Source organism: Myotis daubentonii, chromosome 17 (assembly GCF_963259705.1).
Source record: "Myotis daubentonii chromosome 17, mMyoDau2.1, whole genome shotgun sequence".
In the NCBI taxonomy this organism is placed as follows: Eukaryota; Metazoa; Chordata; class Mammalia; order Chiroptera; family Vespertilionidae; genus Myotis; species Myotis daubentonii.
In genome coordinates this window covers 51876293-51888758 of record NC_081856.1, presented here as the reverse complement: position 1 = coordinate 51888758, position 12466 = coordinate 51876293, and the positions used below count along the sequence as shown (strand labels likewise).

The window sequence follows — 12466 nt, the reverse complement described above, 5'->3', positions numbered from 1 at the left end:
GGAGGTGCCAGGGGGACACAGGCCCCGGGACCCCCTGCGCCCTCCTCCAAGCCCTCAGTGGGGCAGACAGTCATGAACCTGTTAAGAGTGTTTATTTTTTTACAATTATGACGCATGTTAAGTAGGAGGTTCTGGAGAACCCTGAGAGCATACAGATGGGGAGCCCAGTACAAGCTGGTGGGCACTGGAGGCCGCAGTTATTGTTGAATGTGGGGAGTTTTCATTTTGGAAAATGAAAGCATTTTGGAGGCAAGTACTGGTGATTCTTGCACAAGAATGTGAATGTATACTTAAAAATGGTTACATGGTAAATGTTATGGTATGGATATTTCACCACGATTTTTTAAATGGACAAAAGATCTGTGGAGACACCTCACCAAAGAAGCTATGCAGAAAGCAAACAAATAAGCATGGGGGGGGGGGGAATTATCAATGTCATTCATCATCAGGGAATTTCAAATCCCATGTACAACCAGGTGCCACTACAGGCCGAGTAGAATGGTTAAAATCCAATAAAAGCCTGACAGTACCAATTCCCGGCAATACACACACCTCCCACCCAATGTTGTTTGCTAACATCATTCTCCACAAAAAGAAACTAGGATTCCTGGGAGAAAGAGATACATTCTGAGACAGGACCACAAAATACACAAGATGAGCCTTGCAATGCCAGAAAGTAAGGGAGTGTTAAAAACAAAAACAGGTCACAGCCCGTTGGCGTGGTTCAGCAGTTGAGTGTCAACCTATGAACCAGGAGGTCACAGTTCGATTCCCAGTCAGGGCACATGCAAGGGCTGCGGGCTTGATCCCCAGTGTGGGGCATGCAGGAGGCAGCTGATCAATGATTCTCTCTCATCATTGATGTTTCTCTCTCTCTCTCCCTCTCCCTTCCTCTCTGAAATACAAAAAATAAAATAAAATAAATAGTCACAGCGAGGAAGGAGAAGCGACCAAAGGGACACAGGAGAACTGCCAATGGCCAACGCGGGAATAAGTCAAGCAAAACAAGTGGAGAACTACTGGGTTATTCCCAAAGAATACAGCAAATACTCATGGGTCCATGCTGATCTAAATAAACAGTTGAATAAATAAATAAAGTAGAGGAGAACATGACAATTCTACTTTTTTTGTTGTTGTTAATCCTCACCCGAGGATATTTTTCCATTCATTTTTAGAGAGAGTGGAAGGGAGGGGAGAGACAGAGAGAGAGAAACATCAATGTGAGAGAGACACTCATCGATTGGTTGCCTCCTTCATGCACCCCTGACCGGGGCCAGGGATCAAGCCTACAACTGAGGTACGTGCTCTTGACTGGAATCCAACCTGGGACCCTTCAGTCTGAAGGCTGATGCTCTATCCCCTGAGCCAAACCGGCCAGGGCCACAGACACTTCTTCAGCGCAGAGAAATTCCAAAGCATCTATGTAGCTACTCTGCCCTCTAGGGAGTAGAGAATATCCACACCCCACACCTTGCGGGTGGGCTGTACATGGTGGCCCCTTCTTAAACGTACACTATGGAAAGGGGGAAGTGAAGGTGGGCTTATCAGTGGGAAAACCTGGCCAACACTGTTTCAGAAAGGCCATCAAGTTTAACATCGACGGTGACAGGTCGTGTGGACAGTAGGGACGCTTGATACCATATGATGAAAATAGTGCTTCTCCTTGAAGGTCTTCCTCCCCCCAATGCACACATAACGCTCGTGTAATCGTGAGAAGAACATCAGATTCCAGTTCAAGGACATTCTACAGGTACCTGCCCCATCCTCATCGAAACCGCCATGGTCACCGAGAAGCAGAAACTGTCATGGCCGAGGGGAGCCCGAGGAGACGCGGTGACAGAGTGACAGGCTGTCCTGGGGGGCCTCCTAGAAGAGACAAAGGTTGCTCGGTAAAAACCAAGGAAATGTGAATGCGTGTCGACTGTAGTTAAGGATAATGTTACACCAGTGCTTCAACGGTGACAGCGTCCTGCACTAAGGCCAAGTACGAGAACTAGGGGGGATCAGGTCGTCTATGAGAACTCTCTGTATTTCTTCAATATTTGTCTGTAAATCTAAAACTATTCTAGATTTAAAAGTTTATTTAAAAATTGGAAAAACCCCGGATGGCCTGGCTCAGTGGTTGAGTGGTAACCTGTGGACCAGGAGGTCATGGTTCGATTGCCAGTCATGGCACATGCACGGTTGCGAGCTCGATCCCCAGTGTGGGCTGTGCAGGAGGCAGCCAATCCATGATTCTCTCTCATCACTGATGTTTCTATCTTTTTCTCCCTCTCCCTTCCTCTCTGAAATCCATAACATATATTAAAATAATAATAAATAATAAAAAGTGAAAAAATAGCTATGGTTGATCAATTATGCAATAAAGTTAAAGTGATAAAAATTACTGGAATAAAGGATTATAAATATTTTCATCAACATCCAGAGAAATACATAAAGAACGTTGTTTTAATCAGCAAGAAGGCCAAGGAGTTCAACAGGAAAGGGCAACGCCACAGAAGAAAACCAAACGGCCAGCAGACACGTGGAAAAATACTCCACGTCTTTCATCACAGAAGAAATTCAAATAAGAGTAAGTGAACATTTTCACCTCCCGGTTTGACAAAGATGAGAGACGGGTCCCTGGCCTGGGGAGACAGGTGGAGTAGGAAGCCGCACATATTGTTGAGGGAGAAACTTTCAAATTGGTGAAGCCTCTGGAAAGGACACGTGACAATAGCTATCAACACTTCAAAGGCACCCAGGGCCTGGGAGTTCGACTTCCCTTAGAACATCCCAAGGGAAGAGTCATTCTTGGGCCCAAGCCTGTTCCTTGTAGGATGTTAACTGGAAATTTGTTTTTAACATAGAAAGTGGAAACACCTAAACACCCATGAACAGGGACGAGCATAAACAACCCTCAGCATGCCCCAGAAAAACTCTCCGTTCATTCGAAAAGAGGCAGGCGCTGCAGGGGAGGGACATTTTAAGCGAAAACAGCCATTTTCACAACCACGATGATGTTACTATCTCCTGTGGGTATACACAGTGTTTGGGCCTTAGAAAAGGAACTTGAAGAACATGCAACAGGAAGTCAGAACTGTCTGGGAGAGGGGGAGGGAGAGGGGGAGGGGGAAGGATTAGAGGTACTGCCTCCCTTGCCTTTTGCTATATACATAGGTATTACTGGAAATTTTTCCAATGGAAATGCACTCACATATCTTGTGATATTAAGAAGAAGGAAAAAGGCAAACAAGAAGGAAGGCTGGAAGGAAGGCAGGCCCGGTCTGCGTGCATTTCGTCCCCCCCGAAGCTATCCCAGAGCCTCACAGTTCATCACCAGCCCGCTCTGGCCCAGGTTTTAGAAGTCACAGGGGTCTGAAGCACAATCGACCTCTGTTATGGTGGCTTCTTGGAACAATTGACCGTTCAGCTTCAAACGGGTACTTCAGAGACGAACAGCAACCACACATTTAAAAAGGCAGCATCTCTCCAAATCCGCAGAATTAGGGGGTGGGGAGCTCACGCACAGACACTGCACACCTCACCGTGCCAGCAATGCTAACACAAACCACGGTGGATAGTCAGAGACCTCAGAAAAGCCACAGTTATCACAAGATTGTACTTGAGGCAAGTTTTGTTTCTACACACGCTGGTGTTTTGGACGGCTTCCTGCCGTTACAGCTCATTGTGCTAACGGAGTGCTTCTTCTAAGGTGATACACTGGGTGTATCGGTCAGCTAATGCTGCGTAAGAAACCACCCCAGAGCTCTGCGGCTGAGAACCACAGACATTCTGCTTTCTCTGGAGCCTGGGGATGGGCTGGGCAGCTCTGCTGAGCGGAGCCAGGTGCACTCATCTGGGCCGGGCTCACTCACCCATGTGTCTGCAGTCGGCTGACAAGTCAGTCACCGGGGGCTGTTCAGCGGGGACAGGGTAGCCAGATTTGGCAAATAAAAGTACAGGACACCCAGTTAAATGTGAATTTCAGATAAACAGCACATATTTTTTTTTTTTTTGTATAAATGATGACCCAAGACATCCTACTCGAGAATGCCCCCGGATAAACTGACTCAGCTCTCCTGCTCCTCACGTCCCCGGGAAGGTGGCTGGCGGGGGAAGGAGCCTTGGCATGGGGTGTTCCAGCATCTCAGTGGCCACAGAGAGCCACATGGCGGAGCCCATCTTGACACTGGGAGGGAACCATGAGGCACCGGGCAGGAGTCGCAGGTACAGGCTGGTCATTAAATAGAGCTACTGACGCAACATTAACATGAGACTCTTGGAAACTGCTCCCAGGGGTGGAGGCGCTTGCGGAGGCAACCAGTTGATGTGTCTCTCTCACGTTAATGTCTCTCTCTCTCTTTCTCTCCTCTTCTCCTTCTCTCTCTCTCTCTCTCTCTCTCTCTCTCTCTCTCTCTCTCTCCTTCTTCCCTTCCAGTATCTCTGACGAGCAATGGAAAAACTATCCTCAGGTGAGGTGAGGATTAACCATATATACATATACATATTCCTTGAGATCTTACTGCTACATCAAATTCCAAAGTCTGGGCACGCAGGGGTGGGGTGCAGGACTCTGTGCACACAGCACCCCTGCTGAGAGCCACAGCCGCGGCAGCCGTGATGACAGCCGGCTTCCTCAGCGCCAACACTGAGCTCCCCTCGCTGAGCTGACCAGGAACCAGCCTGGCTCCTGACGGCCCTTCAGGAACAATCAGAAAGGGGGTGGAACACATTCATAGGAGAAAGACCTTCAGCCTGAAGGGTGGAGAGTCTTGATTCCATCCCAGCTTTGCCACCAAGCGGGTCACGTCACTGGTCAGCTCACCAGTCAAGACAGGAGAAACAGGACCAGCCTGCACTGACGCACACGCATAGGGCGAGGCCGAAACAAACAGATGAATTGAAAGTAAAACATCCCAGGAACGTGAGTGAGGGACCGACGGTCAGACCTGGCGATGATGATGGCCTCGTGGAGGTCACCCCGTTTGGTCCTTCCTCCAGACCCCGTGGTCACCTGCTGCGGGGGGACCTGGGCGCAGCTCGCTGCTGACCCCCCCGCCAGGGTCCTCGGGCTGGGCCTGCCTCTGAGCCCACTCGGCGCCCTTGCCTCTCCTTCTGCCCAGTCAGATGTTCATACGCCGGCTCCTTTGTGCTCCTGTGAATAGAAGTCCTTGTCTTTCAGCAGTGGCCTTGCCTGCTGTCATCAGAAAGGGACAGGTGGGGACGTTTCGCATCGCTCCTGGTGACAGGCTGGGAACGCGTCCCTCCACTCCCCGGCCTTGGGTTCTCTTTCTGGGGGAACAGCTCTCAGCATGGGCCGCAGGCCTTGCCCCCCATCACCCCCTCCTCCATCGCAGCCCTGGCACATCATCACGTTTGCCAGACAAATGTCACTCTCCCGTCAACAGTGTCGACGGCAAAGGCCATGGACCACGTCCCAAACTCTGTCCGGCGTCTACATGACCTCCTTTCATTCTAAGCCTGACTTGAAGGCGGAACACCATCAGGCCATTTACAGATGAGGAAACGAGACCCACGGCCACACTCTAAGAAGCTTCGGGCTGAGATTTAAACACAGACGTTCCTTCCAGCCAACAAATGGGCTCTTACCCACTAAAATACAGTACGATGCCTCATGAAAGAAAAAGAGAGATGAACTGTTTTGAAACTAATCTCCTCCCTCCCCCGTAACTGTCGTGCATTCTGGAAGGAGGCCCAGCGCCCGGGGCCTTGGGAGGAAGCGGCTGTGCGTGAGGAGGCACCCCGCTTGCCGGCCCGGAGAAAGACCTGGCTTCAGAAGGACTTCTCAGACCCGCCCTGGCCCCGATCTGAAGACTCGGGGTCCGAAGGGGCCGGTGAACGCCGTGCGAAGCGGCCGAGTCGGGTGAGCAGGGAGGGCTGCAGCTGCAGCTGCCTGTGCCCAGGCAGAGGTGTTGCTGTGTCCGGGGCCCCCTGCCGCGCCATCTTTCCGACAGGGAAGCCGATCTGTCAGGAACAGTTGGACAGGAAGGTGCGACCTGCAAGCTTGTCGCACTTCCTGTCACTCTCCCAGGGAAGCCAGGGGCCTGTGGAAGAGTCGACACTTCCCCCTAATCGGCATGCCTCCCAGGTGGCCTGCGCTCCACCCGCTGACACTGGGAGGAAGGAGAGAAAGGGCTGCGGCAGAGGCCTCCAGGCTGCGGGTGCTCTCCTCCTGCTTCTCATTGCCCCTCAGCCTCTCCCTGACTGCCTCCCCCTGGGCTCCCCCTGAGGCCGGCGAGGGGCCTGGGCTAACTCTGAGCTGGAGCCTCGAGCCAGCAGGAGAGTCAGAGCTGGAAGGTGAACAGGCCAGGCCGGCCAGGAAGGCTGAGGTCTCCGTGTTGGTGACACCACATTGTTGGTGTTTTAGGTGGGAGTGTCGGAGTCTGAGCCAAGAACCGGGAAGTAGCGGGGCCGCCTCCTCATTTGAAGGCGGAGGAAATACATGAACCCTCCAGCCGTAATCTTCGCAGACCCGCGATCACTCAGCAAAGTGACTGGTGGGCGCTGTGAACATCCCAGGAAACAAATAACCAAACTTGAGCTTTTGTCCGAATTAAAAAGATAATTCTTTAGGCCGGGGGAGGGGGGAGGGGGGGCGGGCAGGTGGTGGTTGGTAAACCGTAACCCCTGGACCAGTTCCAGCCCACAGCCTGTTTGGTAAACTGTGCTGCGGGAGCCCAGCCACCACCATGCGACACATGTGGTCCATGCAGAATTGCATGGCTGTGGCTGTGGCAGCGACCGTGGATGGCTCCCAAAGCCTAAAACAGTTACTATCTGGCCTTGCGCAGGACAAGTTTGCCAGCACTCTTTATCTACCCAGATATGCTGCATTCATTCATTCATTCATTCATTCCCCACAGGCCTTTTGAAAGCCTTCTGTGAGATGTGCCAGGCGCTGGGGAGGGAGGGCTAGGAGATCCAGCTCTTGTCTTCAGAGAGCTCCGGGCTATCGGGCTAGTGTTCGTGGGTGGTAATTCCTATGGAAATGGTCAGCAGAAAGTTCCGAGGACACCTAGCCCGGTTGGGGCAGGGCGGGGCGGAGGTCTGGGTGGGCTCTGTGGTGATATGTGACCGCCAGCTGAGTTTGCCTGAGACTGAGTGGCAAGGCCGCCTGTCTTCCCGGGCTCTGGTTCTGGACCCATGAGTTCAAGGCCATGGGACCTTCACCACCGACGTGAACCTCTCAGCTTCGCCCTCCTTGCCGTCCAAAGTTCCTCTTCGTCTTCTTCTATGAATGTGGCACTGGCCGAGCAGCAGGAAATGTGGGGGAGGGGGGAGGCAGAAGGAAAAAGATCCACATTTAATATTTAATTTCCTTATCTCCTGGATTTTGTATATTATGATGAGATTTTTAATTAAAAGCTCATCTCAGATTCCATTTCTCTATTAAATGGAGTAAAGGGAGATGGGAAGGGTGAGAAATGCGCTCCAGTTTATGAAGAAACGGGTTTCATTAACGACTCTCCTCAACACCTCAGGGGTGGAGGGTCTTTGGTTCCTGTATCCCAGGCGGCCTGCTGAGGAGGGATCAGCTTGGTAATGAATTGAATTGGACTGTTAAACGCTTTCAAAGAAAATGCGAAAAATCACTGCCTGGCCCGGGAGCCCCAGCCTGGGCCTCCCGCCTGCACTGCGAGGCTGGCTGGGTGTTACTGCCTTCGCTCTCTCCTGCCCCACGCGGGGTGCAGCCTCCCACTCACCTGGGTTTTCACTGGAAAAGTCTCTTTCAACACAGGCACCTCCGCTCTGGAAGCACCAACCTTCCTTGTTGGGTCACTACCTTTTGGGGGGGAGGGTCAACCCAATTTTTAAAAAATATTTTCTTATTGATTTCCGAGGGGAAGGGAGAGAAAAGATAGAAACATTAATGGATTGAGAGAATCATGGATCGGCTGCCTCCTGAACGCTCCCTACTGGGGATGGAGCCCGCATCCCGGGCATGTGCTCTGACTGGGAATCAAACTGTGACCTCCTGGTTCATAGGTCGACGCTCAACCACTGAGCCACACTGGCTGGGCGGGGTGGAGGGACACAGAGGGCACCAACTGGTCTATCTTGCCCCACCTCCAAATGCCATCACATTGGGGATTAGAGCTTCCATATATGGATTTGGGGGACACACACATTCAGTCGATGACACCCCCTCCCTGATCTTGCAAAGAAATCACTGCGGGTCCTTATCTCCCTTTGACAGAGAGAGCAAACTGAGTGTGAATTCACCAAGCAACCCGACATTTCCAGGATCTGTCACCACATACTTGATGGAAAGACATTTCCGCCCAAAAGCTGGTTACTGCTGCTAAAACAACAAACCAGACTTGTCGAACGGGAAGGGGACATTCGGTCCTAACCCTTTAAGCCAAGTCGAGACTATTTGCTTCCTAGACTGTACCAGACCCTTCGCGCCCTGGCTTGCATCCACTCCACCTCATCCGCAGCCCGGCTGGTGGCATGGACGTGCCCTGCGTGTGGAAGGCCCCCTGCTGGGCTCTCCCTCTAGCTCAAGCCGCCATGCACCCTCCCGGGCGCTCAGATGCCCCGATGCTGGTGTGACCCTATCCAGCACGCTCCCATGGACAACCTGGAAATGCAGGGGTGTTAACACCCACAGGGGCGACGCTCCCCGGTGGGGAGGAGGGAGCCTACTCCCTGGTTGGCCTTTGCGTGGAAAGGAGCATTCTGGGCATTCCCCGGAGTCCCGGGCAGGATGGAGCCAGCAGCTCCCCCTGCAGCTCCCCCGTGTTGGCTCTCACACACTAAATAACTATCTACTTCCCATTAGAAAAAGTATCAGGACTCAGACTCGGAATCCTGCTTCTTCAGCAGAAACCAAAGAGGACTGAATTAGAAGAGACACGTATTTTCTGAATGGCGCTTTTCTTTCTTTTTCTTTTCTTTCTTTCTTTCTTTCTTTTTTTTTTTTTTTTTTTGATAGTTGTGTAGAGAATGACAAAATCATGAAAATAAGACTTCTGGCCATTTCGCCTCATGGACGGGTGTGCAGGTGTGATGGATGGCAGCAGCTCGGACCCCAACACACACAGGTGCCAATGCTGCAAACTCTCTCCTAGTCCACACGTCGTGACGACACCCCAGCACCGTGGCTGTACCTGACGAGCAAACAGCATGCACAACGGCTGGGCTCGGTGCGGGGAGCGGGCCCAGGGACGTTACAGTGAGCCCGTCCTGTGGCCCTGACTCCGCACAAGCGCCCATTAGTGTCCCCACTGTCACGGTCACAGCCCGGAGTCAGGCCCTCGCCCGGGCACATGGCTCACCTCCCTGGCTGGCCAGCAAGCTCCATGAGAGCAGGGACCCTTGGCCCACAGAACTCCCCACACATCACACAGAAGATGTTTAATAGACGTGCACTGAAGGAGCACATTTGGATAAAGTCTGTGTGGCTGGTGAGGCAGGATTAAAAATCATAGATTCAATTAAAAAAATCATAGATTCTGTTGACTTCCTTTTTTATTTTATTTTAGAGAGGGAGAGGAAAAGAGAGATAGAAACATCAGTGATGAGAGGGAATCATTGATTGGCTGCCTCCTGCACACCCCCTACTGGGGATGGAGCCCACAACCTGGGCGTGTGCCCTGACTGGAATCCAACTGTGACCTCCTGGTTCATAGGTTGGTGCTCAACCACTGGGCAACACCGGCCGGGCGACTTCCGTGTTTATAGATGAGCACAGGGACTCAGAGAGGTCGAAGGGGATGCTGAGGGCTCGGCGGCTGGTTCTGAAACCTGCTTACTCATTGGTCCATCCATTTCCCAACAGCATTTGGCAACATCTGTGGCCGGGTCTCTGTCCTCTGACAGCCCCGTGCGCAGGGTGTCCAGGCTGGGGCTCGGAGGAGGAGGCGCTCATACCTGAACACCCAGGACGGAGCAGGGAGGGGGCACAGCAGGGGAGAGCCTGTCACCGGCACAGCGACACGGAAACAGACCCGCACTGTCCAGGAGGTTCTGGGTGCTGTGGTTCGCACCACCTCAGCGGGAAGCCCGTGGGCCTGGGGCCTCGCCTCCCACTGTCTCCCCCACCAGACGAGGCAGGGGCTGACTCAGTTATGGGGCGGGGGTGGAGGGGACCGGGTGTAGCATGCAGGCACGACCACTTCTGAGGGTGCTGGGAACTGGAGAGGCACCTTGGGGGGCAGAGGGGACAGACAGGCAGGGACCCGCCCGGCCCGCCTGGCCAGATGCGGAGCCTCCTGTTTGCCCGACTTCCTTCCTAGAGCAGGAGAGCCTCTCCCGTCCATGGATGCAGCTAACAGACGCGGTTATAAATAACGTGACAGATACCATAGCAACCGGGGGCAAAATGAAACGCACCGTCTTCCTGCAAAGGACAGAGCCCACGCTCTGTGTGTGAGCGAGCGGGTGCGCGCCGCTCTCCTCTCCCGCGCTTCCCAACACGCTTCCCGCTCGAACATCTCAGGCTCCTCATGTAACGGCCCGCTCTGCAGACGAGGTGACTCGGATACTGACTTTACACACAGCTCTCTGTGGGCCGAGCCCTTCGGTGTGTAAAGGTGCCTCGAGTGCCATAATAGAGACATGCATTCGATTACGGACATGCGTGTTGTCTGTCTGCAAGGCGCTGAGACAGACAGACCAGGCTCCGGTGCAGTGTTTTTCCAAAGGTGGTGCAATATCTCCCATCTGCAAGCTTGTCTTCAAGGAGCCTGTACATGCATCTTCTGCCCCGGGGGCATCTGTGTCCTCTCCCCGAGTCAGGGGTGGCCTGTTACTCCTCCCCCAGGGGGTGGGGAAGGGAAGCTGGGTGGCCTTGGGGAAAAGCTTGGCTTCCAGCAGTTTCTCCGGGACTCCAGCTCCAGGGAAGGCAGTCCTGGGTCAACAGTCCAGGGACCCCAAGGCCACCACGCGGAGGGACCCCCACGGCGCATCCGGAGGCTCAGCTCAGCCTGGACTTCCAGCCACGCGTGCTGACGCACCATACATGTGAGTGGCGCGATGTCGGATGTTCCCACCAGCTCTCCCACCGCCAAGAACCAAGAGGGCCCCAGGGGGTGCTGCAGAGGCTGAGGACTCAGCCACACCCTGTCCGAAATTGGAAACAGACCAAGTTATGTCCGTTTTCTGGTGGAAACGCTGGGGGCTGAGAATGGACACTGGCTGTGTGAGCCCACCTGGGCCATCCGTCTCCCTGTGAACTGACCGGGGCCACGCCCATTGCAGGAGGCACGGAGGGGCAGGGTGCTTGTGCCTGCTCCCTGTCTCCCCAGTGGGGTGCGTCTCTCTGCCCCTCTTAAGCAGGCACCGAGGAGCTGAAGGGCATGAGAGTGGAGACCAGAGGTGACAGGAAAGTGTCCGATTTGACACTCACATCAATGATACCTGCCCCCTTGTTGTAGATGGAGCAGCAGCCTGGGTCTCTACACTGAAGTCACGATGCATGGGCTAATGTATCCGAGTGGGAGCAGCTGATTCCGAGGCCCTGGGCGGCTGGTCCCCCTGCCCTGCACGTCCACCTTAAGGTCTGACCTTCCTACATTCGCCTCCTGGCCCATGTAGAATTTAGTCACTTTTCCAAGTTGAAGTTGGGGTGTACAGGCCTCACTGAGAAACAGAGAAAGAAGTAAAACTTTAATCCCTCCACTGTCGGCTAAGAAGCCATCAGTGGAAGCTCTGCCTATGAGACTCCCCGTCCAACAGGCGGATGCTCACCTCCTCGGGACTCCCTCCCATCAGAACCATCGGCGGCACCCGAGGATGAGGTCAGGCCCCAAGCCACTATACCGCCATCCCAACACCCACGGTGGAAACTGCTGCAAACCCCAGTGGAAGCCCCCAGTGCAGAGCTGGCTGGCACAGTGGCCACGCCAGGAGCAATGGCCCTCTGCACCGTTGGGGCGCCCAGCAACAATTCCAGTGTCTGGAGTGCATGGGACTTTACGGAGCAATAAGTAATGCCGGCGTGTCCTCAGAGTTTGGGACAAATCAGGAAATGACAGGCAGGAATCAAGGAAATGGAAGTGAAATGCCAGCTCTACACTGACCCGGCTGGACTGGAGACTGGTTCCGGGGTGCGGCCACAGCCTGAGCTGCCCACTGCCCACTCCTCTGCCTCCATGACCCTCCGGGTATCCCACTCCTCAAGTTCATTACGTGCAGAAAACCTGAGTGTACTGAGGCTGCCAGGTTCCAGTGGCTCCTCCCCACGTGACCCCTCAGGTCACTGACTTCCGTCCTGAGTTCCCTAGAGGAGGGGTGAGGGGTGGGGGTGAGGGGGTCAGGAAGATGCCTGGAGTAGAAAGTCCAAGGATGGGAGTGAGAGTTTCCCTGCACTGGTCCCAACAGGCTGCTGTTCTGTCCTCAAGGCTTACCTTGCCTGGATACAATTCCAGGTCTGCGCTCACGGCTCAGCTGAGCCACAGTGGAAAGTTCCAGAAACCTGCAGTAAATAGTAAGTTGAGCAACAGGCAGAGAAGCAGAA

The 12466-nt window shown here is 53.7% G+C and overlaps 2 protein-coding genes across 2 annotated transcripts in view; both read right to left on the bottom strand.

The window, feature by feature from the left end:
- The window catches only part of KHDRBS3 (KH RNA binding domain containing, signal transduction associated 3), a 103571-nt gene extending 101714 nt beyond the window's left edge, over nt 1-1857 (bottom strand). The window contains exon 1 of the mRNA XM_059672354.1: nt 1755-1857. The gene's annotated coding sequence lies outside the window, so the exon portion shown is untranslated. The remainder of the gene's footprint in view (nt 1-1754) is intronic.
- The window catches only part of CCN4 (cellular communication network factor 4), a 967918-nt gene that overhangs the window by 268864 nt on the left and 686588 nt on the right, over nt 1-12466 (bottom strand). The gene's annotated exons all lie outside the window — the stretch shown is intronic.